At 52.3% G+C, this 25719-nt stretch overlaps 1 pseudogene; it reads left to right on the top strand.

Moving 5' to 3' along the window:
• The first annotated feature begins 21939 nt into the window (after window positions 1–21939).
• On the top strand, window positions 21940–22613 carry LOC140900934 (lipid transferase CIDEB pseudogene; annotated as a pseudogene).
• The last annotated feature ends 3106 nt before the right edge of the window (window positions 22614–25719 follow it).

Below are 25719 nucleotides of genomic sequence, written 5' to 3' on the forward strand. Positions count from 1 at the left end.
AAGGCGGTGGCAAGGGGGATGCCAGCTTGGGGATGCCATGTATGCTGCAATCACACCTTTGATTGCACTGTAGATGTATCTTCAAGTCAGGTCTGTCAGGAAGCAGGGCTTGGTAGAGCCATCTCTTGCCAACCTAACAAGCGCAGCTCTGGAGTTGGCTGCCTGATTGGCTAGACAGCCTGATCGGTGGGAAGGATAAGCAGAGCAGCTCTTAAGCTCAGCAGCAGGTTATACCTGTTTGGATCCAGCCTGGCCTTACTCCAGGGAACTTGGTGCTGACCCCTGGTAGCTGGTCTGTGATTCTGGTCTTTTATTTCTGCTGATTGACTTCTGCTCCCAACACTAGGCGTGGCCACCCATGTCCTGCTTGTTGATGAGATCGACCCCAGGCCCTTTTGCTGGTGCAGTAATATTGCTAAGGGGTGCGATATTGCGGCAAAGCTCTAGTGTAGACGCAGTCGTATTGGCAGCAAGGTGCCAGCATAGCTTAGCTCGTTGGGTGAGCTGGTATCTGCTATAAGCACTCTAGCTGCTGTAAGCTGTGTCTACACTGGTGAACTCTTTCTAGTATGGACTAACTGCCCCCTATGGCTTAATGAGGCATTATCGCCAATCCTGAAGCATTTGGACCTGGTAGCATTCTACACCAATATTGTACGTCCACTTGAGGCCCTGATACGGCCCTTTACCATAGCATGGGAGCACCTCACAGTCCTTGAGTGTTTAGCCTCATAACCCGTCTGTGAAGCAGGGCTATTACTCCCATTATGCAAGTGGGGAAACTGAGGCACAGAGCGGCTAAGTGCCTTGTTCCAGGTTAAATGAGAAGCCTGTGGCTGAGCTGGGAATTGGACCTGTGTTGCCTAAGGCCCAGGCTAGTCCCCCATCCTTAGGAACAGGTGTAAATGACTAATGCAAGGTGCAAGGCAAATTGAGGATGGGGTCCTGGGTGCTCCAACCCATCCAGGTTTTCCTCTCAAGGGCACTGCATGCAAGTTTCTCTGCTAGGTGGCCCTGTGCCCCCTGCTGGAGCATGGGGGAATTGCTTCAAGGGGAAAACTGGCTCGATTCTCCTGGCTGCTGCTCTTGAGGGATAAGAAATGTCTTTGTTTTTCGGAGAGCGGCTGGACTGCATCCAACAGGCCTCCCGCGCCGGCAGCTCTAACCTGCCTTCTCGGCTAGGGACGCGCAGCCGTGTGGGCCTTTAAAAACAAAAGGCTGCTGAACCACGCCATGCACAACTCCCGCTCCGGGGACAGAGCCTGAGGCACGCATGACAGATGTTAGTCGCGTCACTTAGTGCATGACTGGAAGGTGCTCAGATCCTACAGGGATGAGACCCTATAGAGGACATATCAAGCATCTAGTTCCTTCCTCGCTGCAGCCAAAGCAGGCTGAGGCACTGGGGTCTGGGCTCAGGCTGTAGGGGAAACATTTCTGGTTGAGGCTCCTTGGTTAGCATCTCGGTGGCCTGGCACCGATTTCTATTGCCAGATAGCTGAAGGGAACAAACTTCAGCCTCTAGGCAGCTCACAGACTTTTCACTTTGCCAGTTTACTACTGGTCATGAGTTGATTGGTTACCCTAGTCATATGGGATGGCTCTTGCTCCTTGAGTGGATGACTGGAACTTTTAAAATGGTGACTGAAGGACAAAAAATGAAGAGCAAGTGTGACATGCTGTATTATCTGGGATCTGCGTAGAGGATAAGCGCCTACTACTGCTGGCAGCCATCAGAGTTACTACTTCTGCTCAAGTGGTAAAGTTCTGCTCTTTGCATTTGAGTGGCCTGTGTTTTGAGCCCTGCTGGGGAGATGTCCAGTCAGCAGTCAGTGTGCTAGATGCTGTACATTATTTATTAGGTGCATTATGGTAGCACCTACATGCCTGTCATGGACCAGGACCCCACTGTGCTAGGCACTGTCCAAGCAGAACCAAAAGACTCGTCCCTGCCCAAAGAACTTACCCAGCAGATGTCAGAAGCCCAAGCCCACAACTAACAATAGAGTGAATGCCCCTGTTTATTCATGAGGGCCCCAATCCTGCAAGCTGATCCTTGTGGGCAGATCCTGATGCCCACGCGGAGCCCCATCGACTTCAACGGGACTTTGCCTGGGATCCAGAGTCTGTTTCTGTGTGGGCTCCAGCCACAGATGTTGTTTTAGGAGCTCAGTGGAACACTGGGACCCTGTGGGATGAGTGCAAATGACCTGCTGTCAAGGTTCCTCCCCCACTCTGAATTCTCGGGTACAGATGTGGGGACCTGCATGAAAACCTCCTAAGCTTACTTTCACCAGCTTAGGTTAAAACTTCCCCAAGGTACAAATTAATTTTATCCTTTGTCCCTGGATCTCCACTGCCACCACCAAACTCTAACTGGGTTTACTGGGAAACGTAGTTTGGACACGTCTTTCCCCCCCAAATCCTCCCAACCCTTGCGCCCCACTTCCTGGCGAAGGTTTGGTAAAAATCCTCACCAATTTGCATAGGTGACCACAGACCCAAATCCTTGGATCGGAGAACAATGAAAAAGCATTCAGTTTTCTTACAAGAAGACTTTTAATAGAAGTAAAGAAATCACCTCTGTAAAATCAGGATGGTAGACACCTTACAGGGTAATTAGATTCAAAACATAGAGAATCCCTCTAGGCAAAACCTTAAGTTACAAAAAAGACACACAGACAAGAATAGTCATTCTATTCAGCACAGTTCTTTTCTCAGCCATTTAAAGAAATCATAATCTAACACATACCTAGCTAGATTACTTACTAAAGTTCTAAGACTCCATTCCTGGTCTATCCCCGGCAAAAGCAGCATAGACAGACACAGACGCTCTGTTTTTCTCCTTCCTCCCAGCTTTTGAAAGTATCTTGTCTCCTCATTGGTCATTTTGGTCAGGTGCCAGCGAGGTTACCTTTAGCTTCTTAACCCTTTATAGGTGAGAGGATTTTTCCTCTGGCCAGGAGGGATTTTAAAGGGGTTTACCCTTCCCTTTATATTTATGACACCTGCCTTAGGCTGCAGCGGGACAGGTTCGCTTGCCATATGGTGTCTTCGTTTTTCCACATTACCCTGATGGTTTGTAAATTATGGATGCCCCTCCCAGGGACGCTGCTGGGATCCACCCAATTCCTCTCCCATTGCGTTTCGTTTGTTAGAACATGGAAACCCCAGTCCATGTCTTTGTCGGGTCAGAGCCTTGCTTTGCTTCTTGGGGTAGTGCGGCTGGAAGGGCAATGGGTGTTTCTTGTCCTCTTCCTCCTTCTCTTTTAGCCTGGGTGTCCCTCCATGTGGTCCCTGTTATGGTAGGATCTCAGCACCTCTACAAAGGCAGGCAGTGCCTCCCAATGTATTCTGGGAGGTTATCTCCTTCCTCTGGAGCATCATCAGGCATGGCCATGGTTGGAGATGGGATGGGGATGGGCCAGGGCTCTGAGGTGTCACTGAGCAATCTCTTTCAAGTGCTTGACTGGCTGGTTCTTGCTCACCTGGACAGGGTCCAGCTGATGGCCAAGTGTGGGAATTTACCTCACGGATTGGCAGTGACCTTGGGGAGGGGTCTTTTTTTTTTTTTTTTTGCCTTCCTCTGCAGCACGTGGGTGCGGGTTCCTTGCTGGGATTATGGGGGTGTATCTCAATCCTTTCCCTGCCATTGGGCACTGGTGCAACTCAGTCTCCCCTATTCTCTGCCTGTGGCATGGCAGTCTAGTGTCCAGAGAGCTGAAATACTTGAGTTTAGTGTGTGGGTGCTGGTTGGTGTTGGTGGCCTGGGATATCCAGGAGGTCAGAGTAGATGATCGAGTCCCTGCTGGCCTTAAACTCTACAGCATTGTGGCCTGCTAGGTTCATTCCTGGGTTCCATTCCTGGCTTTGCTGCTGGATTGCTGGCTGAATTTAGGTAAAGCACTTTCCCTCTGTGGGTGTCCATTTCCCCAGCAGTAAAGTGGGGATGGTGATACTCCTTTGTAAAGCATTTGGAGATCTATGGATGAAAAGCGCTCGGTATTCCTAGGAAGGTTGGAAAAAGAACGTGAAGCTGATATTGGAGACAGCCCAAGTCCGAGCCTTGTATCTAACCGCCATCCCCTTCCAGTGTCAGTGGTTCATGAATCCTACAGTCTTGCTTTTGAATCAGAACAACGTCTGGCAGGTGCTGGTTTTGGTTCCAGATCAGCTGAGCCGGGGAGGTCTCCATTAGTCAAGAAGTGGAAGACTGGCAAGTTATCAGCTATTTTGAGGACAGAACCTTGGTGGAGCAGCAGACTGGGCCTGAGTCTTGATTCAGCCTCTAACCCAAACAGTAGCCTAAATCTGGACCAGGATACAAAAACCATCTCCAGGAGAAATCAAACCAGCCCTTTACCTGGTGCTATGCTAAGAAGAGGATGAGCTCAAACTGTTGTATTTCCTGATGCATAAGAGGCTGGTGATAGGGTAATGCAGCCAGATCTTTGGGGAATCAACCCCTCTCGTGGGCGGCTGTTAGCACTGACAAGGCGGGTGAGATAATGTCTTTTATTGGATCAGCCTCTGTTGGCGAAAGAGACCAGCTTTCGAGCACCTACTGTAAGATCAGGAACAAAAATGTTGCTTAAGGAGAGTGACTTGTTCTAGTACAATGTAAGGGAGACCTCTGGTGGGCAAAACACTTTGACAGGCTGCAATACATTATTTGTGATATCTCCGGGGCTGACTAATTGTCTGCTTCTTGCGTGAGGTCCCCTGTTGCAGGGATTCTGCTGCAAAGCCACCCCTGGCTAGGTCATCTGCAGGGACTGAACCCTGCCTGGACCCAAAAGTATTGGCTTCCTTTGCCATAGCAATAAAACCAGGTTCATGAATAGGGCCCTATTAAATTCACGGCCATGAAAAATGCGTCACAGACTGTGAAATCTGGTCTCCTCCCATGAAATCTGGTCTTTTGTGTGCTTTTACCCTATTTTGTGGGGAGACCAGCATTTCTCAAATTGGGGGTCCTGACTCAAAAGGGAGTTGTGGGGGGGTTGCAAGGTTATTTTAGGGGGGTCGTGGTATTGCCACCCTCACTTCTGAGCTGGGTGGCCGGAGAGCGGCGGCTGCTGGCCGGGCACCCAGCTCTGAAGGCGGCACCCTGCCAGCAGCGGTGCAGACGTTAGGGTGGCCATGCCATCCCAGGCCACCCTTCCTTCTGTGCTGCTGCTGGCGACGACTCTGCCGTCAGAGCTGGGCTCCCGGCCAGCAGCCGCCACTCTCCAGGTGCCCCGCCCTGAAGGCAGCGCCGCCGCCAGCAGCCGTGCAGAAGGAAGGGTAGCAGTATCGCAACCCCCCCACAATAATCTTGTGCCCCCCCCACTCCTTTTTGGGTCAGGATCCCACAATTACACCACCGTGAAATTTCAGATTAAAATAGTTGAAATCATGAAATTTAGGATTTAAAAAATCCTATGACCAAGAAATGGACAGTGAGTTTAGTAGGGCCCTATCTGTGAACTCCGATGCAGTAGCAGAGGCCTGCATGGTCATGCCACGAGAGGGAGCCAGAGAGCCACACAGTGGGTTTTACTGGGGACAGCAGGAAATTAGCTGCATTAATGCAACACTTTCCATCTGGAAGGCTCCTACGACAAGGTCTGATGCTGCACTTCTCTATCTCCTTGCAGAGTCCTCTGGTATCGGAGTCTCCTGCACTCAGGAGGGTGGGCTGAGTTCCATCCAGCCCTGCCGATGGAGGCTCTGGACAGGTAGGCGAGTCTTGCCTGGATACTTGTGAATAGTACCCACTTTTCCATGAGCTCTTCCAGTGAATCACAGAATCATAGAATATCAGGGTTAGAAGGGACCTCAGGAGGTCATCTAGTCCCACCTCCTGCTCAAAGCAGGACCAATCCCCAACTAAATCATCCCAGCCAGGGCTTTGTCAAGCCTGACCTTAAAAATATCTAAGGAAGGAGATTCCACCACCTCCCAAGGTAACGCATTCCAGTGTTTCACCACCCTCCTAGTGAAAAGTTTTTCCTCATATCCAACCTAAACCTCCCCCACTGCAACTTGAGACCATTACTCCTTGTTCTGTCATCAGCTACCACTGAGAACAATCTAGATCCATCCTCTTTGGAACCCCCTTTCAGATAGTTGAAAGCAGCTATCAAATCCCCTCTCATTCTTCTCTTCCGCAGACTAAACAATCCCAGTTCCCTCAGCCTCTCCTCATAAGTCATGTGTTCCAGTCCCCTAATCATTTTTGTTGCCCTCCGCTGGATGTTTTCCAATTTTTCCACATCCTTCTTGTAGTGTGGGGCCCAAAATTGGACACACTACTCCAGATGAGGCCTCACCAAAGTCGAATAGAGGGGAATGATCACGTCCCTCAATCTGCTGGCAATGCCCCATGTATACATCCCAAAATGCCATTGGCCTTCTTGGCAACAAGGGCGCACTGTTGACTCATATCCAGCTTCTCGTCCACTGTAACTCCTAGGTCCTTTTCTGCAGAACTGCTGCCGAGCCTTTCGGTCCCTAGTCTGTAGCGGTGCATGGGGTTCTTCCATCCTAAGTGCAGGACTCTGCACTTGTCCTTGTTGAACCTCATCAGATTTCTTTTGGCCCAATCCTCTAATTTGTGTAGGGCCCTCTGTATCCTATCCCTACCCTCCAGCGTATCTACCTCTCCTCCCAGTTTAGTGTCATCTGCAAACTCGCTGAGGGTGCAATCCACACCATCCTCCAGATCATTTATGAAGATATTGAACAAAACTGGCCCGAGGACCGACCCTTGGGGCACTCCACTTGATACCGGCTGCCAACTAGACATGGAGCCATTGATCACTACCCATTGAGCCCGACAGTGTAGCCAACTTTCTATCCACCTTATAGTCCATTCATCCAGCCCATACTTCTTTAACTTGCTGGCAAGAATACTGTGGGAGACCGTGTCAAAAGTTTTGCTAAAGTCAAGGAACTACACTTCCACTGCTTTCCCCTCATCCACAGGGCCAGTTATCTCGTCATAGAAGGCAATTAGATTAGTCAGGCATGACTTGCCCTTGGTGAATCCATGCTGACTGTTCCTGATCACTTTCCTCTCCTCTAAGTGCTTCAGAATTGATTCCTTGAGGACCTGCTCCATGATTTTTCCGGGGACTGAGGTGAGGTTGACTGGCCTGTAGTTCTCAGGATCCTCCTTCTTCCCTTTATTAAAGATGGGCACAACATTAGCCTTTTTCCAGTCGTCCGGGACTTCCCCCAATTGCCATGAGTTTTCAAAGATAATGGCCAATGGCTCTGCAATCACATCCGCCAACTCCTTTAGCACTCACGGATGCAGCGCATCCGGCCCTATGGACTTGTGCTCGTCCAGCTTTTCTAAATAGTCCTGAACCACTTCTTTCTCCACAGAGGGCTGGTCACCTCCTCCCCATGCTGTGCTGCCCAGTGCAGTAGTCTGGGAGCTGACCTTGTTCGTGAAGACAGAGGCAAAAAAAGCATTGAGTACATTATCTTTTTCCACATCCTCTGTCACTAGGTTGCCTCCCTCATTCAGTAAGGGGCCCACACTTTCCTTGACTTTCTTCTTGTTGCCAACATACCTGAAGAAACCCTTCTTGTTACTCTTAACATCTCTTGCTAGCTGCAACTCCAGGTGTGGTTTGGCCTTCCTGATTTCACTCCTGCATCCACTTCTTGGAATCATGGAACTGGCTGGATAATAGTTATGCTTTTTGGTCCCGGGGTCAATCCTGACAGACCCACCCACCCTGAGGGCTGCCACATGCCCACCTTCAGACCTCTGGATTTTCCACAATCTGAGGGACTTCACGTTGGTGGAGAAGGGAGGCTTGTGTGTTGCAATGACTATGGCATGCTGGTGGGACCTTTAACTCTGGCTAGGAGCATCGAGCAGGGTAGAGTCCAAAGTGTGGACCACGAGCCCTCCAGGCTGGGGCTAAGGGAGAGCTCAACAACGGAGCCTCAGAACTTTATCTTTTTTTTAAGTTACAGAAGTACAGCTAGGCAGCTGTGCCAGCCAACAGCACATTAGACAGGGCACACACCAGGCCCCACCATCCTCATGTGTCTGACAAAACTCTCAAAGTTGGGATGCAATGTGTGTCAGAGTCACAAACTGAGGGGGACACACACAGGAAGTATTCAGACCAGTAGCCATATTAGTCTGTATCAGCAAAAACAATGAGGAGTCTTTGTGGCACCTCAGAGATGAACAAATTTATTTGGGCAGAGAAAGTATTCACCCTGAACACGTAAATCCTGAGAGGTTCCTTCCTACCGTGTCCATAACTCCTCCTATGAAGAGGAAATCAGGTGTAAATTTTTAACAGTGAGGGGGGGAACAAACCATTGGAACAACTTACCGGGGGCAGGGGTGGATTCTTCCTCGCTGGCAACTTTTAAATCTAGACTGTCTAAAAGGACCATAAACCACACGACTGACTGAAAGGCGGTCCCTTGATTCGAGGATGATCTCTGCCACGGATTTACATATGGGTTCTGAGATGATTCAGGAGTCTCCGCCCGCAGTAGAAAGTTTTCTTCTCTCTTCAGCTTCGAGGGCAAGGTGCTTCTCCTCGAAGTTGGCCACTGCCGGATGGAGGATATGGCGCCATTGGGGTCAGTTGGTGGCTTGTTCCTTCCAGCTGGTGATGTCCACATCAGTTTTCTGAAGATACGCTTTGTGTTTCTTTGTAGCGTTTACTTTAAACACCACAAGATCTCTGATCATGGGTGAGCTGAGAGTAGAGGACTTGTTTTGGGAGGCGAGAGTCAGGCTGGACATTGTGTGCGGATGCCAAGCGAAGTTGGTGCAGGAGGATCATTGCTTCAATGCTGGTGACATTGGCTTCAGCGAGGATGCTGGCGTTAGTGTGGTGATCTTGCCTCTTGACATGAAGGATTGTTGGTGGGACCTCTCCAGACTCTTGAGGTGCTGTCGATAGGTCACCCAGGTTTTGGCTTCATAGAGGAGCATAGGAACAACAGTTGTCTTCTAGACCTGGATCTTCGTGTCCTGGGTCACAGTCTGTGAAAACACGTCAGAGCAATTTCCCAAAGGAAACACTTGAGCATGGGATCCGGGGCTGGATCTCACAGTCAATGTTTGCGTTTTGAGACAGTTGGCTACTGAGGTAGCAAAAGTGCTCGACTGTCTCCAAAGTCTGACCCTCGATGGTGATTTCTGGTGGGTCATGTCCAAGGCCAGAAGCAGGTTGATAGAGAACTTTAGTCTTCTCCATATTGAGGTGAGAGTCCCTATCGGCTGTATGCAATGGTCAGCATCTTTCTAGCAGCCTGTTTTGGAGAGCTAGACAGGTGGCCATGGCAGTTTGAGCACAGGACATAGAGCGAGCCAGGAGCTCCTGGCTCTAATCCTGTATTGGGTTCTGACTCTCTCTGTGGTCTTGTGCGGTTTTTCAGCTCCAGCGCAAGGGGCAATGAGATCAATTATCTAGAGTCTAAAACAAGGGTGGTCTGAGCCACATATGATGATCTTCAGAAGTTTGAGAGCTGCAAGACACACACAACCTGGCGTTGCCTGCTGGGGCACAAGACTAAAGCCCTGAGACCCTCCTTCCCCGCAGGGCAGAAGCCCCATGGTCTCACCACCCTGCTGCAGGGCAGAAGCCCCAAACTCCCCGCCGCCCAGTCTGGAATGGGGGGAAGTGGGGGGAGGGGTGCTCCATGAGCCGGACTTTAACTGCAAAAGAGCCCCATGCAGCTCACGAGCTGTGGTTTGGCCATGCCAGGTCTATAAGGTGAAAATTATCTAGGGTCTGCAGGGTGAATAACTAAGAGCTTGCGGCTGACATTAGCCAGGGAGCTTGTGGGTGAAATTAACTAGGGACAATAGATTAAAATAAAGGCGGGGGGGAATCTTTGCTTAACTACCAGGAAGGTCTCCCTGACCTGGAAACACATGAGCCTGGGGAATTGGCCCCTGGACAGGGAGCCCCCTACCAAATCACAGGGGAATGTGATGTAGGGAACAATTCTACCCTGTCCAAGACACTTGGATGGACTAGGGGACCTAATAGGCCTTGCCCACATCTCTGACTTGGATTCTTTTGATTCCTCTTGGTTCTGCCCCCCGTGGGTCAGTGATGGGATGTGGGGTCTGTGAGACACTATGGAGAGGCTGGGATGAGCAGCAGCGACAAGAACTGGCACCAGCCACTGGAGGGCAGCAAAGGAACAGAAATGAAACGGGTGTTTTCCAGCCCAGAGTAGGATTTTTCTGGCTGGCAGGTTAATCTGTGACACTCCTGTGGGTACTTTCCTCATGCGGAGTAGACGCCGGCTGCCAGAACTGCTGGCGAGCTGGCCCTGGAAACTGTTATAAGGCCAGTTGCATCTGCAGGACCAAGGACTCTTGCCAACTTTTTTAAAGCCACCAACAGGCTGGGAGCAGGACTCCTGGGTTCTATTTCTGTCTCTGGGAGTTTGCGGTCTCAGTGTTAAGAGCAGGGAAGTGTGGACTGGGGCTTTTGGGTTCTCCTCCCAGGTCTGAGAAGTGATTAGAACAGGGGCAGAACCCAGGAGAGAAGGAATCAGGGCCTTCTATCCCCAGCTCTGACCCTGACTTTGTGTGAGTGTAGGCATGATCTCCGTAAAATGGTGATACTTAGTGCCTTGATGGAGGGATGGCAAGCAGCTTAATAATAACATTTGATGGGGCACTGCTAGTTTCCAGAGGAATCCGGTGCCATCAGGTCTCATGAACTTCCCCTGGGTGTTCGGTGGTCCTGAAAATCCGAATTAGCAACTCTTCCTTCAGCTGATGTTTAACCAGGGTGTGCAATCTTAAAAAAAAAAAAAAAAATCGGTGCACAATGTCCCCGCATTTCAACGCATCGTTCCAGCAGAGGCTGAACGGGCCACAGTCTCGGGCATTAACATGGCGCTCAGGACGACTGGGTTTATTTCCCTGCTCTGCTACAGGCTTCCTGTGTGATCTTGGGCAAGTCACTTAGTTACGCTGTGACTCAATTGCATCTGTCCAGTGGCACGGATGGTGCTTCTCTGCAGTAGGGTTGGAAGGGGGCTCAGATATCTGGGCCTTGCCTGCATTAGGAAGGGTGCGCCAGTCAAGCTAGGCCAGCAAATGCTCTGAGAGGCGGCATTTTCCTCTTACCAATGTAGCTTTTGGCTGGTGTAACTGTGGGGATTTTGCTGGCACTGCTATGCCCACTAGTGGTGTCTTTCATAGATATGCTGGCAAATCTTTTCAGGGTAAGGCCTGGACTAAGGTCTGGCCTAGCTCGCACAGGGTGCTGGAGCTGATGCATCAGGCTAGAGTGGAATGATTCAGGAGTGAAAAAGTTATAATGACACTATCTTAAGTTATGGTGCCTTGATCCCTAAGCAAATAGGCAGGGATCTGCTCTAAAAAGCAGCTTTCTCTGGGCTGGAGGGCTGCAGGCGTTCCATGCTATTACTCACCAAAGTCTTTCCCCTAAGGACCTCAAAGCCCTTAGCAAGCACTAATTAGTTAAGTGACCCCTGTGACTCACAGAGAAAAGCCTCTTAGCTCATCCCAGGCAAAATTGCTCCTTACGGTGTATCTTCAGCCATGGGCATGAGATGTGGATAAGTCTCTCCATTCCCCAGATGTGGGAAGGTTAAGTGATTCATGCAGGGCACACACTGAGTCAGGAGCACAGCCAGGAATAGAACCCAGGCGTCCGGTGGCCCGGCCCTAGCCGTGTATCCCCCTGAAACTGTGTGTGTGTGTGGGGGTGAGTTGTGGGGTAGGCACAAAAGGCCATTTTTCCAGCTCATTGCCCCCCGCCGCCATGCCCTGGGGCCCTGGTTCACGGCCAGCTCCCCCACCGCCACTTCTTGTGGCTCAATTCCCCCGGGTTGCCTCCCTCCCAAGGGCTGATCTTTCAAGTCAGGAAGAGATCACAGCCTGAGGAAGGACCGCACGCTGCCAGGATGCTTTGCACCGCTTGTGAATGCAGCCCTTGCCCAGGCTACGGGAGACTGGGGCCTTGCCAGGATATATCAGCAGGGGCTCACGCTCAGCCGGCTGCTGGGAAACCGCGTGCATATTGTCCCCCCGCCCCCAGATTCTGCCCAGGGAAGACCCGAAGCTGGCTGGGCTCGCAGGCTCCCCCTACCTATCCTGCACGGGCATTGTTTGCTGCTACCTGCATGGTGCTGCAGATATCAGGGTGGTGGTGGGGAGCATCGCTTCATTTGTCCCATGGGCTGCCTCGGGCCAGAGCTCCTGCAGAGGACAGAGCCAACAGCTTTCTGCCTCTTGGGACCGCTCTGCCCCTGGTGCTTGCTGATCATTGTTCCTTGCAGTGGGGCTGCTGAGGGGGGCAGGGAAAGAGACTCCCCCCCCCCATGCCCGCCTTGCACTGATTTGCAGGCTCTCCCGGGAGCTGTGATAGGAGGGAGACTGCAGCCCTGGTCTCAGCTTCACCCCATCTATGCAGCACAGCTCCCCCCTTCCCCAGCAGCCTGTCTGTCCCATCTCAGGCAAGGGCCCTGCTGCACCTTGCTAGCTGACGCTACCCCAGGGTTACGTCTGAGCCACGGTGCCCCCACCGGAAAAGCTAAGGGGAGGAGCTCAGCCAGGGAGCCCTGCTGGACCCTGCAGTTCTTGGCTTCGTTCTTCCAGCTGGTGCCAAGCCAGTGCATGCCTTAAAATCCAGGAAGAAGACACAGCCCTTTGCTGATCGGCCTGGCTGTCCCTGTGCAGGACTCCCAGTACTGACCGGGCTTTCTGTGGTCAGTTGTGCTGCCAAGGCAGCAAGCAATAAAGCGTATCTTTTCCCTGGACATTCATTTTGAGGGGTGCTACTCTTCGGGTGCCTGTTTTTTTTTTTTGGTACCCCACTGACTTAAGATGGGGGTTATGGGGGGGCTAGACGTGAACTGAAAGTCTGGCCTCTATAAAGGTCTCAAGAAATTAGCAGCCACTTTTGATCTCACTCCTTAATCCTCCCCATGCCTGGTTGGGCAGGATCACTGTACCCCTCCAATTTAACAATGGGGAAACTGAGGCACAGAGCGGGGAAGCGGCTTGTCTGCAATCTTGGAGCACCCAGGACCCCTAACATTGGCTGTAGTTGCTGGATGATGCAATCTCCCCCTTAAACCCTGGATGGGATCCTCAACTTTGTTTAAATGGGGGACTGACTGCTACTGAGTTTAGGGTGGCAGCGAAGGGATTGACAGAACAAGGAGTAACGGTCTCAAGTTGCAGTGGAGGAGATTTAGGTTGGATATTAGGAAAAACTTTTTTACTACGAGGGTGGTGAAACACTGGAATGCGTTACCTCGGGAGGTGGTGGAATCTCCTTCCCTATAAGTTTTTAAGGTCAGGCTTGACAAAGCCCTGGCTGGGATGATTGAGTCGGGGATCGGTCCTGCTTTGAGCAGGGGGTTGGACTAGATGACCTCCTGAGGTCCCTTCCTACCCTGATATTCTATGATTCTATGAAGCAGGGAGACTGAATTGCTGGGGAGCCTGTCTCTGCACCAGGGGCCAGGCAGCTGTCTTCAGGCTAGCAGAGAAAATCCCCCAGCTTCTGGCAAGCTGGAGCTGAATGTTCTGTACCTGTCCCAAGCGCCCACGTTGGGCTGAAGCTTGTAATTTATTTTAATTAAAGGGTTGATTAAATATCCTGGTGCCCTCCCATTAAATCCTGCAGCGAGGCAGAGGCAGAGGGGTGTGTGTGTATTTGTCTTGCTTCTAATTCATGCTAGGAGATAGGAGCTTGGCAGCTATTTCCCCAGGGTCAGACCACTTGTGTGGTCAGACCCCTCCAAGTTCTGGCTCTCCTGGATAGCTGGGAAAGCTCCCTCTTGGAGCTGGGGAGTATAGAGAGAAGCACATGCTGCTCCTACCCACTGCATATGCCCTCACTGAGTCTAGAGGCTGGAGCAGGGGGATCTAGAAGGCCAGATGCCCAGATTCTCTAGTTCTGGCACCGACATTGGACAAGTCACTTCTCTCTCTGCCTCAGTTTCTCCAGGTGTGAGTAGCTCTCAGCACTCACCTAGTGAGTTTAATGCATAGCTCTCAATATGCTGCCTGCAGATCGGTTGGTATCATTGTCCCCTCTTTTACATCTGGGGAAACCGAGGCACAGAGCAGGGTAGTGATGCAGCAGCTCCATGGCCGGGCTGGGAATAGAACCCTTGGGTTGTGGCTCCTAGGTCTGAGCCACTCGGCCATGCCGCCGTACCTACCTGTGGTTCAGAGAGTTTGTGTGCTTTAACGAATGAGGCTCTGCAAACCACTTGGCGCCCTGCAGATGAAAGGGGGCGTTAGATATGCTGAAAGGCCAGACCTTGGGGCTGGGGGGGTTGAATTGAGATGGCAGCGATTGAGTTGGCTGGGTTTGGATATTGCAAAAATCCAAAGCTGGGGTCGTTTGTCTTCTGATCCCCCTAGGACCTGAGCCTCTCATGGTTTGTGTGTGTTTGTGTGTGTGTTTTCAGATAAATGAGCCGGCTTTGGCCCATCTCAGAGGCCTTATTCTGATCACTGATGACCCTTTGGATCAAGGCCTTTTCCAAAGCTGCAATTTGAAAAGCCAGTTAATGGCAGGGGAGGGTCCAGTTCTCCGCCCTGCATCTCCCTGCCTTGCTGGGGGGATCTGGAGCCCACAGCAGTACAGCTGGCTCCTCCTCCCCCCCACCCCCCCAGCCTGGTTGCACTGACGAAAGCCTTGGGAGCTGCTATTTTTGCTGAGCTTTCTAAACGCTGGGCTTGTGGTTCCTGGCGGGGCTCCAGGCAGCTGGGTTGCGGGCGGGGCGGCCCCGCCTGGACAGGCCCGGGCAGAGGGCTGGGAATGCACTGGCTGCATAAGAGCGATTATGGGTTTTGGAACAAGGAAAGGGCTTTGTCAGAGGCGTGGTGCTGGGAGTGCAGCGCGGAGGCCTTGCAAGAGATAAGAGGTTGGCATGCCGCTGCCCTGCAGGGCTGGCGAACACAACTTCAGTGTAGGGGGCTGCAGGGTTGCAGAGAGAAAGGAGGAAAGCAAGGCCAGGAGCAACTTTAAATGAACTGCAGTGAGGAGGCAAGTTCAGATCTGGCTCTCCCTGCGCTGTAACGGTGCACTGGCTTCTGCTGCACAAACCCATCATTGTTAGGGGTCTTCTCATCGGTCCGGGTCTTCTGCAGAGCAGCTGGCTGTTCCAGTCTCCCTCTCCTTTGCAGCAGGGGGTTCCCCTTGTTTATACTGGCAGTCCCCGCTTTGCCCTGTCCAGAGTTCTCACAAACACAAGGCCTCAATCGCCTCTTGCTCCTGCTAAATCTCCCATTGGTCTCCTGATTTGTAGTGTTGCCAACTCTTATGACTCCATCATGAGTCTTGTGCACTTTGGAGCTTTCCTTAAAGCCCCAGCTCCTGGAGTCAGGTGAGATGAGAATGTCAGCTAAAAAAAAAGTTTCCACCCTTGTGGTTGTGGCTTAAAAACACAACCTGAAGGCTCCTAAACCAAAGAATATGGAACACCATATAAAAACCCCATGATTTTAAAGCAAATTTCAAGCTTTGAGGCCTGACGCATGCTCTGGAAGGCTTGGGATTGGCAATATTGGCAGAGAGTGGCTCTTTTAGGCAGCTAAATGGAGCAGTTCAGGCAATAGACCTAATACTGGATTATAGGGCTAGGCCGATTTACGCTGGCTGAAGGTCTGGTTCAGGACTGTGCAAAGGGCTTGATTTGCTCTGTTTCCTTTTTGGCATTTGGGGCAGCTAGGACAGTGAGAGCCAGTCAGTCAGTTTCACTCTGATTTCTAGTCCCTTTCACTCTTGACAGCTGGCCAGCTTTTGCACATGGCAACCTCTGTTTGGATGTGAAGCCAGTTCAAATGGAAACAAACCCAACCAAAACACCCGCGGTTTCCCTGCGAAGAAAAGAACCCTCAGAACCACCATGGCTGTGTGTTGAAACCCTAGTTCTTGGACTCGCTGCTTACGATACCCCGGTCCCAGCTACCATTCAAGGGGCTGATCTTGCCAAGTGCTGACGACGCCACCTCTCGGATTGGCAGAGCGTTAAGAACGTGTGTTGGGGGCACTGAAGGGCTGACCCACATGCCGGATGCAAAGCACATGCTAAAGTGCGTTGCTGGATTGGGGCCAGAGCATTCGGCACTCTTCGGAATTGAGCCCTGGGTAGCTCGGGGAAGTGGCCAGATATCCAAAAAACACTCGCAAGCTGGCAGCTCCGGTGGGGAACGATGGAGATCCGCCCCCCTCCCCAGACCTTGGCCACTTCCCATTGAGAACAACAGGAGCTGCTGGCTTGTGGATCCTCTTGGGTATCTTGAGCATTCCAGGGCTTTCCCCACACTTTCCCCACATGGGATGCATATGTACGACATGCACCAGGGAGTCCCAGGTGCCACTCCCGGTCCCTGCGGAGCCATCGCCGCTGGCCCGTGGCCTCGCTCACTGAGTCTGTGCCCCACCCGGTGCCCACTGGGTTGACGTGTGACGGGCTCACTTGCGGGGGCTGCTCTTGTTGTGCGGAGCTGAGCCTGGCTCTCCCCGAGCTTTGCGACCTGGTGCCCGGGGCTGCTGTGTCGCTCAGGTTTGGCCCGTCCGCCCCTCCAGATCCCCGTGCCATGCTAGCTGGTGCGGGGTCCCTCTCAAACAGGGGGCCCAGAGCAAACCGCCCCTTTTGCCAGTGCTACGCACCATGGGTAGCTGCGAATTTCTCTCCCAAGCAGCTTTTGACCCAGCTGCGACTCCGAGAGCAAATCCCCTCGGGCTCCTCCATCCCTCTGGGCGTCTCCCACAGGCATTTGGGCTCGTCTTTTGCACGGCTTTGCAAAGCGCATTCGCTCCCCACTGACACAGTACAATGGAGCCGGTTTGTTCTGGCTGCACGGGGAGGGTGGGTGGGGGGACAGCAGAGGGAGGCTCCCAGAGTCTGAGAGAAGCCAGAAGTTCCTGACTCAGCTTGTCCTGGCGCGGCTGGGCGGGCCGGGAGAGGAGAGCGGTGGCAAGCGGCCAGGTCTCCTGAGTCATTGAGGGATTCCGTACAATGCCCGCTGGGGCAGGGCGTGCTAGCCAAGGACAGCGCTGGGTGCTAATCCACGGGGGAGTGGCGGAGTCCTTTGCTGATGCCCCATCACCCAATCGGCTGGTGCCAAGTGGCTCCTCGGTCGGAGACGTGTTTCACACGCCAGGCCTATGCTGCGCCCTGGCTGACCTGTGTTTGCACTGGGCCTGGCTCTGTCACATGGGGGGCTTCCTCCAGCAACGTACCCCCAATGTGCTTCAGTCTGAGTCCCCAGGCCTGGGGCGTCCCTGCCCGCTAGCACCTGGGTGAAGGGCTTTGCCATGCCCTGCCACAGATTGAGCTTTAGGGGGTTTGCTCGACTGCTGGTTGCCTTGTCTTGCGGAGTATAGGCAGTCAGAACTCCTGGGTTCTTCTCCCAGCTCTGGGAGGGCGTGGGGCCTAGTGGGCAGAGCAGGGGACTGGCACTCAGGACTCCTGGGTTCTTCTCCCAGCTCTGGGAGGGCGTGGGGCCTTGTGGGCAGAGCAGGGGACTGGCACTCAGGACTCCTGGGTTCTTCGCCCAGCTCTGGGAGGGCGTGGGGCCTTGTGGATAGAGCAGGGGACTGGGGGTCAGCAGTCCGGGGTTCTCTTCCCAGGTCTGGGAGGGAGTGGGGCCTAGTGGGTAGTGCAGGGGACTGGGGGTCACAGGACTCTGCGATTCAAGGCCCAGCCCTGTCCCTGTGCATGCTCGGTCTTCCCTCTACCAGTGATTTCAGAGCCTGCCTGGCTGGAGATAGGCCGTCTCCCCCTTAGGCTGCTGCTCCACTTTTTCCCGAAGTTAGAATTCAGCCCTGTGTGGAGGGCTTGGCTGCGGCTCTGTCTGCAGGGAGAGGTGGTGCCTAGGCCTGATGGGGGCGCTGTTCATGTGGCAGGGTGAATTTCACCCCCACGCAAGGTGGAAGGGGCAGCGCGATTGGGGTGGGAGGAGGAGGAAAAACAAAGATTTCCTACAAAAGAAACAAAACTTGTTGTTCTGGGAGGGTGGAATTTTCATATGCAAAGTGGCCTGGTCTGGCTGCCGTCCTCTGAGTGACTTTCTGCACTAGGTCGGGACTTCCTTCCTGTCTACAGACACAGCTTTCCAATCCTGTGCTTAACCTTGGGCAAGTCACTTGAGCTACCTTGTGCCTCAGTTTCTCCATCTGTAAGATGTGGGGGCTAATACTGCCTTATCTCCCAGGGATGCTGTGAGGCTGACTGGCCTGGGAGTCGGGAGAGCTGGGTTCTGTTCCCAGCTTTGCCACTGGCCTGCTGGGTGACTATGGGCAGGTCATCCCCTCCCGTGCCTCTGTTTCCCCATCTGTAAAAATGGGGATAATGATCCTGACCTCCGTTGAGATCTACTGATCTCGGGAAGAGCTGGTGTGAGGTGCTCAGACACTGCAGGGATGAGGGCTGTGTCACTACTGAGATGGATGGTCTCACTTGCAGGCAAGTTTTTTGTTCCTAGCCCTGCATGTTAGTGATTTGCTTGGAATGTTTACAGGAATTCCACTAATGCAGCAAAGAGCGGGTGGCTGGAAGGGAGAGGGGGGGAAGTACCCCAAAGCCAAAGAGCCCTCAACCTGTCCCCCTCCCGCTCCGATTGCTTTCTTTCGATGGCAGTCAGCAGCTGCGCTAGGGAGTGGCGGGGCCGGCTGCCAAGCATCATGCCCGGTTCTGAGAGCGGCGTCGGGGTGTGGTGAGAACCCAGCACCCTGCCTCCCACTCAGCCCATGAGGAGGAGACGCGCCCAGCCGTAAACAAAACAGTGTGTAAGAAATCCAGGTCGCTTCCTGGGAGCTGGGCTGTCTGCAGCCCCCAGGGACCAGGGTGTTCCTTGTTTCGCCCGGTCAACTTCTTTAGCCTTGGGATAGCCTACAAAAACTGCCCACTCTTCTGTTGCTAATGCCGCAGCGGAAAGGGTAGTCGTAGCATCACTGTGTAACCATCCCTGACCGAAGTCGGGGCCTCCACTGTGGGCTGTCAAGAGACACAGTTCCTGCCGCCCAATGAGCTAGAGAGAGAGAGGATAGGTAAATGGGGAAACTGAGGCAGAGACGACCGGTAAATGGGGAAACTGAGGCAGAGCAATGAAGTGACTTGCCCAAACTGTAGAACACAGGTTTCCTGATTCCCATGCTTGTGCACTAACCATTAGGCTGCTTTGTCTAGGCCAGCTGGTCCCTTTCCAGCACTGAGTTAGGTCTAACCCAGCTCAAACACATCGGAGGGTTGGGTCGCTTGTTGCTGTTGCCATTCGACTATCAGAAGCAACCGGCCCTTGCACCCAGCTGTGCTCTTCCCCAGGTCAGGATGGTCACTACCAGAAGTTTTCCCCTTTTCTGTCTCCTCCAGCAGACTTGCCCAAAAGGAGGCGGGATTGGAGGCCGTGTGGCTGTCTGGGTCAAGAGTCTTCCATGCAGACCTTAAGCAATCTCCGCGGTGTGCGATAGTCCAGCTCCTCATCGTGGATCTAGCCGCAGCCCCATGCAATGTCTATCCCCCTTGTTGCACTCATGGGAGGCTGGCTTGCTGTCCCCCCACCCCTCCAACTGTGCACCCTTCGCATTTTAGCTATTCACCGCTTAACAGGTGGCCGAATTCTCCTCTCAGTCATAGAATCATAGAAGATTAGGATTGGAATAGACCTCGGAAGGTCATCTAGTCCAACCCCCTGCTCAAAGCAGGACCAACACCAACTACATCATCCCAGCCAGGGCTTTGTCAAGCCAGGCCTTAAAAACCTCTAAGGAGTCCCGCCCGCGCAATCTCGTTGATTTCACTGGGGGAGAATTTAGCCCAGCGTCCCCCCTCTCTCTCTCCTTGCTGCAGACTGAATAATCTTGCAGGGACTGGTCCAAAGGCTACGGAGGTCAATGAGAACCTCTCCGTTGACTTTGATGGCCACTGGATCAGGCCCTGGTAGAGAGATCAGAAACCTGGGTCCAGTCTTGCTGGAGTTTCTTTGGAGCTCATCAGTAATTGGAGCGTAGCCCCGCAAACCGGTTTCTTCTCTGTTCTTTGGCTTTTCACTGTGCATCTGTAGCCCATATCAGAGCTTTGTACTTTGCTCTCTGAAAGATTTTTCTACCCATCTTCCTCTCTCTCTCTCTCCACCCTTGGTCCCTGTGATCCTTGATCCACCTAGCAGACACCTCTCCAGCAAAGAAATATCTAAGCATTGTCCGTCTAGTTGATCCATCTGTTTTCTTTCAAAATCGAGGGGGGACGGTACTGATTTTTATGTGGTCTGTGTATTATTATTATATTTGGATTATTTTTTTTCATGCATTTCAGGCTATGCGTTCCTCCATACGGTTTGTTGGCTGTCAGGTAAAGGGGTGTGGTTTGGCCGTCCCTTGAAAAGCAAGATTTGGCTTGCCTTGGAGTTTTTCCAGTTGAAAATTATATCTTATGCAGGCCCCACCCAAAGCTTGTCTCTTCACATTTTCACACGCACACCCTTTGATTCCTTCCTGTCCTCAAACCGACTGCAGACAGGGGCTCTTTGTGCAAAACAGTAACAAGAACAAATGCTGGATTTTTGCCTTTTTCAAGCCAATACCAAGGTTTTGCTTTTAGATTAGAGGTAGATTTCTATTCTCCCCCTTCTGGCATCTCATGACTTCAGCCAAAAAGGCGATAAAACTTGTAGCATATCTCAGAGGGGTCATTGCTTTCTGGGATAATATTACCCAGGACGTGACATGACGGTGTAGTACAGCATCCAAAGGGAAGCTTTAAAATTCTTGGCTTATAAAACCTGGAATGAAAATGATATCGGAGAAAGCTGCATTGGGGACTTAACTGTGCTTCGCGGGAAGCATCATCCTGCAATAATGTCTGTGCCCTCTAGAGGTCACACTTACCTACTTCTTTTGAAGTGGCGCGCTGGTGCAGGGCTGTTCAGACTAGATTGGACAGAGCTTTGGAGAATGTGCTGCAGGGGGCAATCAATCCTGCCCTGGTGCTTGGGGTGGATGGAGAAGAGGGCAGCTCCTCTGTCACCTGATTCATGGGGCCACCTGGCCACCGGGGGACATGGAGCGTACAGTCCAGTCTGTTCCCTCCGTCCGATTCTAGCTGCAGTTTGTTTTAACATAGGCATGGGCTCAAGATGCAAAACGGCAAGACTCTTGAATGATTACATTTTTGGGTTCTTGGGCGCCTAGGGAGTTGGCTGGGCCTGGTTACGCTCTGGGGGGGGGGGGGGTTGCAATTTGGATCCGGAGCAGGGTTCATATTTCCACCCCCTTCCCCCACCTTGCCATTCAGAGGTGTTCGGGGTTTGAAGCACATGCCTATGGTAAAGGCTATTTTGGGTTGGTCCCTTACGTAACCCCTTTAAAAAGGGTGTGAGGTGATGGATTGATTCAGGAGCAGAACCCCAGGTCTGGATTCTGATCACGCTTCCTCCCGTGTACAGCTGTTGACTTGGAGGGAGTCGCTCCTGATCGACGCCCGTGGAATCAAGATCAGACCAGATTTATTCCTGAGATTTAGAGGACAATATTTTGGGGGGGGGGGGGGAACCAAAGAGCCTAACGGTGAGAAACCGAACCTAATGACCGCCCCCAGTGGAAACTTCCCTTTCCAGAGGCAGTCTGTCTTCTCTGCTTCCAGGTAGATATTCTTATAGCCCATCCCCTGAGCCCCCGTGTAGGGGGAGGGAGAAGATGCGCTGAAGTTAACCCCTTGTTCACTGGAGACTGTCTCATGACTATATGTTGGACACACTACAATCCTTGCAGCACATTGATGTTTGAATGGCTGAGTTTGCGAGGCCAGCGGTGTTTGTTAGCATGTGTGTGAAGGCAGAACCATGGACATGAAGCTGAAAAGGAAAAATCTGGTTGTGAACGGGGGAGCGTAACACCACACAGATGCCCTGACGCCCCAGGACAAGGACCCCACCCGCACCCCTCTGACGCCATGGACTACGTCAGCGCCCTGGCCCCCTCCTCCCTGCTGCAGTCGGTGGTCCGGCGCCGGCTCGGAGCTGACCCGTCGGGTCTGGGCCCCCCGTGGCTCCCCCCCCAGCGCCCTTTCCGTGTCTGCGACCTCCAGCGTGGGGGCCGCACGGAGCTGATGGCTGGGACCCTGCAGGAGCTGCTGGCCAAGGCTGTGGAGGCTCTGCTGGTGGCGGGCTGGTAGGGCTGGTGCTGGAGGAGGACGGGACAGCGAGGCCTTTTTCCAGGCGTTGCCCCCCGACACGGCCCTGATGCTGCTGGGCCCCGGGCAGAGCTGGAGCCCCCCTGCGGGGAGGGGCCCGGGCCTAGGGGCGGCAGCTCCAGGGCCAGGACCTCGCCCGCATCACCTTCGACGTCTACAAGCTGGGCCCCCGCGACCTCTTCGGGAGCCTCCACGTGAAGGCCACGTTCGACGGGCTCTACTCCATGAGCTGCGACTTCAAGTGCCTGGGCCCCAAGAAGGTGCTGAGGGAGGTGCTGCGGGTGGCCTCGGCTGTGATGCAGGGAATGGGGCAGCTGCTGCTGGGAGCCTCCAGTGACATCTGGTGCCTCCTGGAGGGGGTGGAGACCTGGCACCAGCCCGCCCGGCTCAGCCACTATGAAGACTGAGGCCTGGGCCTGGCTCCATCCCTACCCTGTCCCTGGTGAACTCAGTGCACCCGCGAAGCTGCTGCTATTACAATAAAAAGGCTATTTAAGTCCAAAAAAAAAAAAAAGAGAAGCAGGGTTTGCTGGTGGAAACCTTTCAGGAGTTTCAGTTGAGTCCGGAGATTGTGTTTGTGTTTTGTGTTATAATGCAGCAGGGCGAGCTTGTTCAGCGGTCGTATTTCCTCCCCTCTCTGAAAGTAACCAGAGGCGTCTTCGCTCCGGGGTCTAAAATTGCCACACAATCCTAGGGGATTTAGATGGGAGCAGTCACTCCGTTTCCCCTGGAGGGCCTCCCCTATCTCCAAATGTGAAACCGACAAAGGCAGAGGCGTTGGAACAATTTTTATAGTGGGGTGTGGAAAGCCATTCAACAAAACTGGAAACCCCTTTAAGCCAGGGAGTGCTGCCTAGCTTCACCACCCCAGGGCAAAGATAGTTTCTGTCCAGGTACAGAACATTTCCCATTCACTTTCTAGCCTGGATGTTCTGATCAGTTTCTTCCTGTTGCCAGGCTGTATCACACAGCTCTTTGCTGACATGGATTGGCTAAATCCGAGCAGCTACTCTGAAGAGGAAATACTCCCCCTCTATTCGACATTGGTGAGGCCTCATCTGGAGTACTGTGTCCAGTTTTGGGCCCCACACTACAAGAAGGATGTGGATAAATTGGAAAGAGTCCAGCGAAGGGCAACAAAAATGATTAGGGGTCTGGAACACATGACTTATGAGGAGAGGCTGAGGGAACTGGGATTGTTTAGTCTGCAGAAGAGAAGAATGAGGGGGGATTTGATAGCTGCTTTCAACTACCTGAGAGGTGGTTCCAGAGAGGATGGTTCTAAACTATTCTCAGTGGTAGAAGAGGACAGGACAAGGAGTAATGGTCTCAAGCTGCAGTGGGGGAGGTGTAGGTTGGATATTAGGAAAAACTTTTTCACTAGGAGGGTGGTGAAACACTGGAATGCGTTGCCTAGGGAGGTGGTGGAATCTCCTTCCCTGGAAGTTTTTAAGGTCAGGCTTGACAAAGCCCTGGCTGGGATGATTTAATTGGGGATTGGTCCTGCTTTTGAGCAGGGGGTTGGACTAGATGACCTCCTGAGGTCCCTTCCAACCCTGATATTCTATGATTCTATGATTCTATGAAAGTCCCTTCCCCAGCTGATCCTAGGGGTGAATTTTGGGGGGAGTGAGAACATGCAGTTACTGAGGAAGGCCTAAATGTAAGAAGGCAAAGGAGACTGCCTTGGATTCTGTGTGTGTCCGTGTGTGTGAGAGAGAGAATATAGGAACAATGATCCAATTCCTTTGCATCTTTTGTATTGGTTGCTAAAGCCTAGAGGCTCCTAACTATTATGCACCTCATTACCGAAGATGTAACAGCATCACTGTGGTCTAGTAGTTCCCGTCCTAGTTCTCCCACTAATTACTTTAGACAAGTCACTTCACCTCCCTTGCCTTGGTTTCGCCACCGATCGTAAGTTACCTGCTCAGAGGATGGCTGTGAGAATTGCTTTCTATAAAGCACTCCGAGGTAAGACGCTAGTGTGTGTTAATGCAAAGTATAATTATGAAGGTATTCAGAGAGTTCATGGGTAAAGGAAGTTATTTAGCTCATTGAACGTGGCCGAGCTACTCTAGATCCTACGGTGGTAACTGAAACCAGATCCTGGGTTGGTGTAAATGATGGTAGCTCCCTTCAAGTCAATGGAGCTATGTTGAATTATGCCAGTTTATTGTCTGGCCCGCCGGTCAGGCTAGATTCCAACCTCATGCTGGTTTTGAACCATTTTCACTCCAGTGATGCCCATGGAGTAACTGAATCTGAGATCAGAATCAGGACCTTGGGTTTCGAAGTAGAGCTCTGGATTCTGATCTCATTTACACGAGTTTAAATCGGGGATCATCCCCTTAGGCTTTAGTTGAGTGACTCCAGGTTAGCAGAGGTGTAAGTGAGGTCAGAATTGGATCCAGATCCTGGAGTTTAACAATTGATTAGTGTGTGTGGGGGGAAAAAACGTTGGTTTTTTTCCAACGCTTCCCTATTTTGGTCCCCTCTCCCCGTCCTCTAACTAACCCACCATATTTTTACACAGTTTAGCTCCAGCTTTTCCAAAGAGCTCAGTTTCCATTTAGGCTCTTAAGTAGTGAAGCAGCCAGATTTTTCAAAAGCATTTAGCACCCAGCCTCTCCTCTTGAGAAATCCCCCCCCGGCCCCCAGTGGAGAACGGCTGGCTGGGGGTTGAGTGCTCTTGCAAATCTGGCTCGTGAACTAAAATATCAGCCCGGGCAGAAATGTCTCATTCATGATGCCGCTGTGACAGGACATCCCTCCCTGGCTAACGGCGGCAGAGCGTTGATTACGGACATCAGAGCCGCAGGACAAAATGGCCTATTGATGTTTAAAACCTGCGTTTAGCCAGATGTCTTCTGTTGGTTTCAGCCTGCAGATTTTTGACAGGGCCTTTCCAGGTCCGGGCTAGCTTGGCTGCTCAAAGACAAGCCAAAACCCTGGGAGAAATGCCAGAGCTGAATGTTACCTGGAATTTGTTGCGTATCAAGAGATCAGTAGGGGAAACATGTCGGGTTTGTAAGTGTTGTTACAATATCCTTTTTATTGCAGTGTTTCACATGGTTTATTGTAGCAGCAAACCATGGACACTGTGAGCATCGGATAATTAAAACCCTATGAGCCAGGTCCCAGATTCATCAGCCCCATTTTACAGACTTCCTCAGGAAAAACTGAGGCACAGAGGAATTAAGCCCTTTGCCCAAGGCCACAAAGTGAATCCGTGGCAAAGGCAGGGTTATGACTCCAGAGTTTCTGCTGTCACACAACAAAGCCATATGTATTGCTGGGGTTTTTCAGCCTCCCTCCTCTGAAGCATTAGGACTGGCCATGGCTGGAACGGGACACATGGTAGGTTGATGAATGCTCTGAGGTGGCACCAAGCATTCTCTCTCTCAGGTGTGTGGCTGGCTGGTTCATGCTCAGGGTCTAACTGATGTCCATATGTGGGGTCGGGAGGGAATCTTCCCCAGGTCGGATTGCCAGTGATCTTGGTGGTTTTTTCTCCTTCCTCTGCAGCATGAAGTGCGG

This window comes from Lepidochelys kempii, chromosome 20, assembly GCF_965140285.1.
Source record: "Lepidochelys kempii isolate rLepKem1 chromosome 20, rLepKem1.hap1, whole genome shotgun sequence".
NCBI classification, from domain to species: domain Eukaryota; kingdom Metazoa; phylum Chordata; order Testudines; family Cheloniidae; genus Lepidochelys; species Lepidochelys kempii.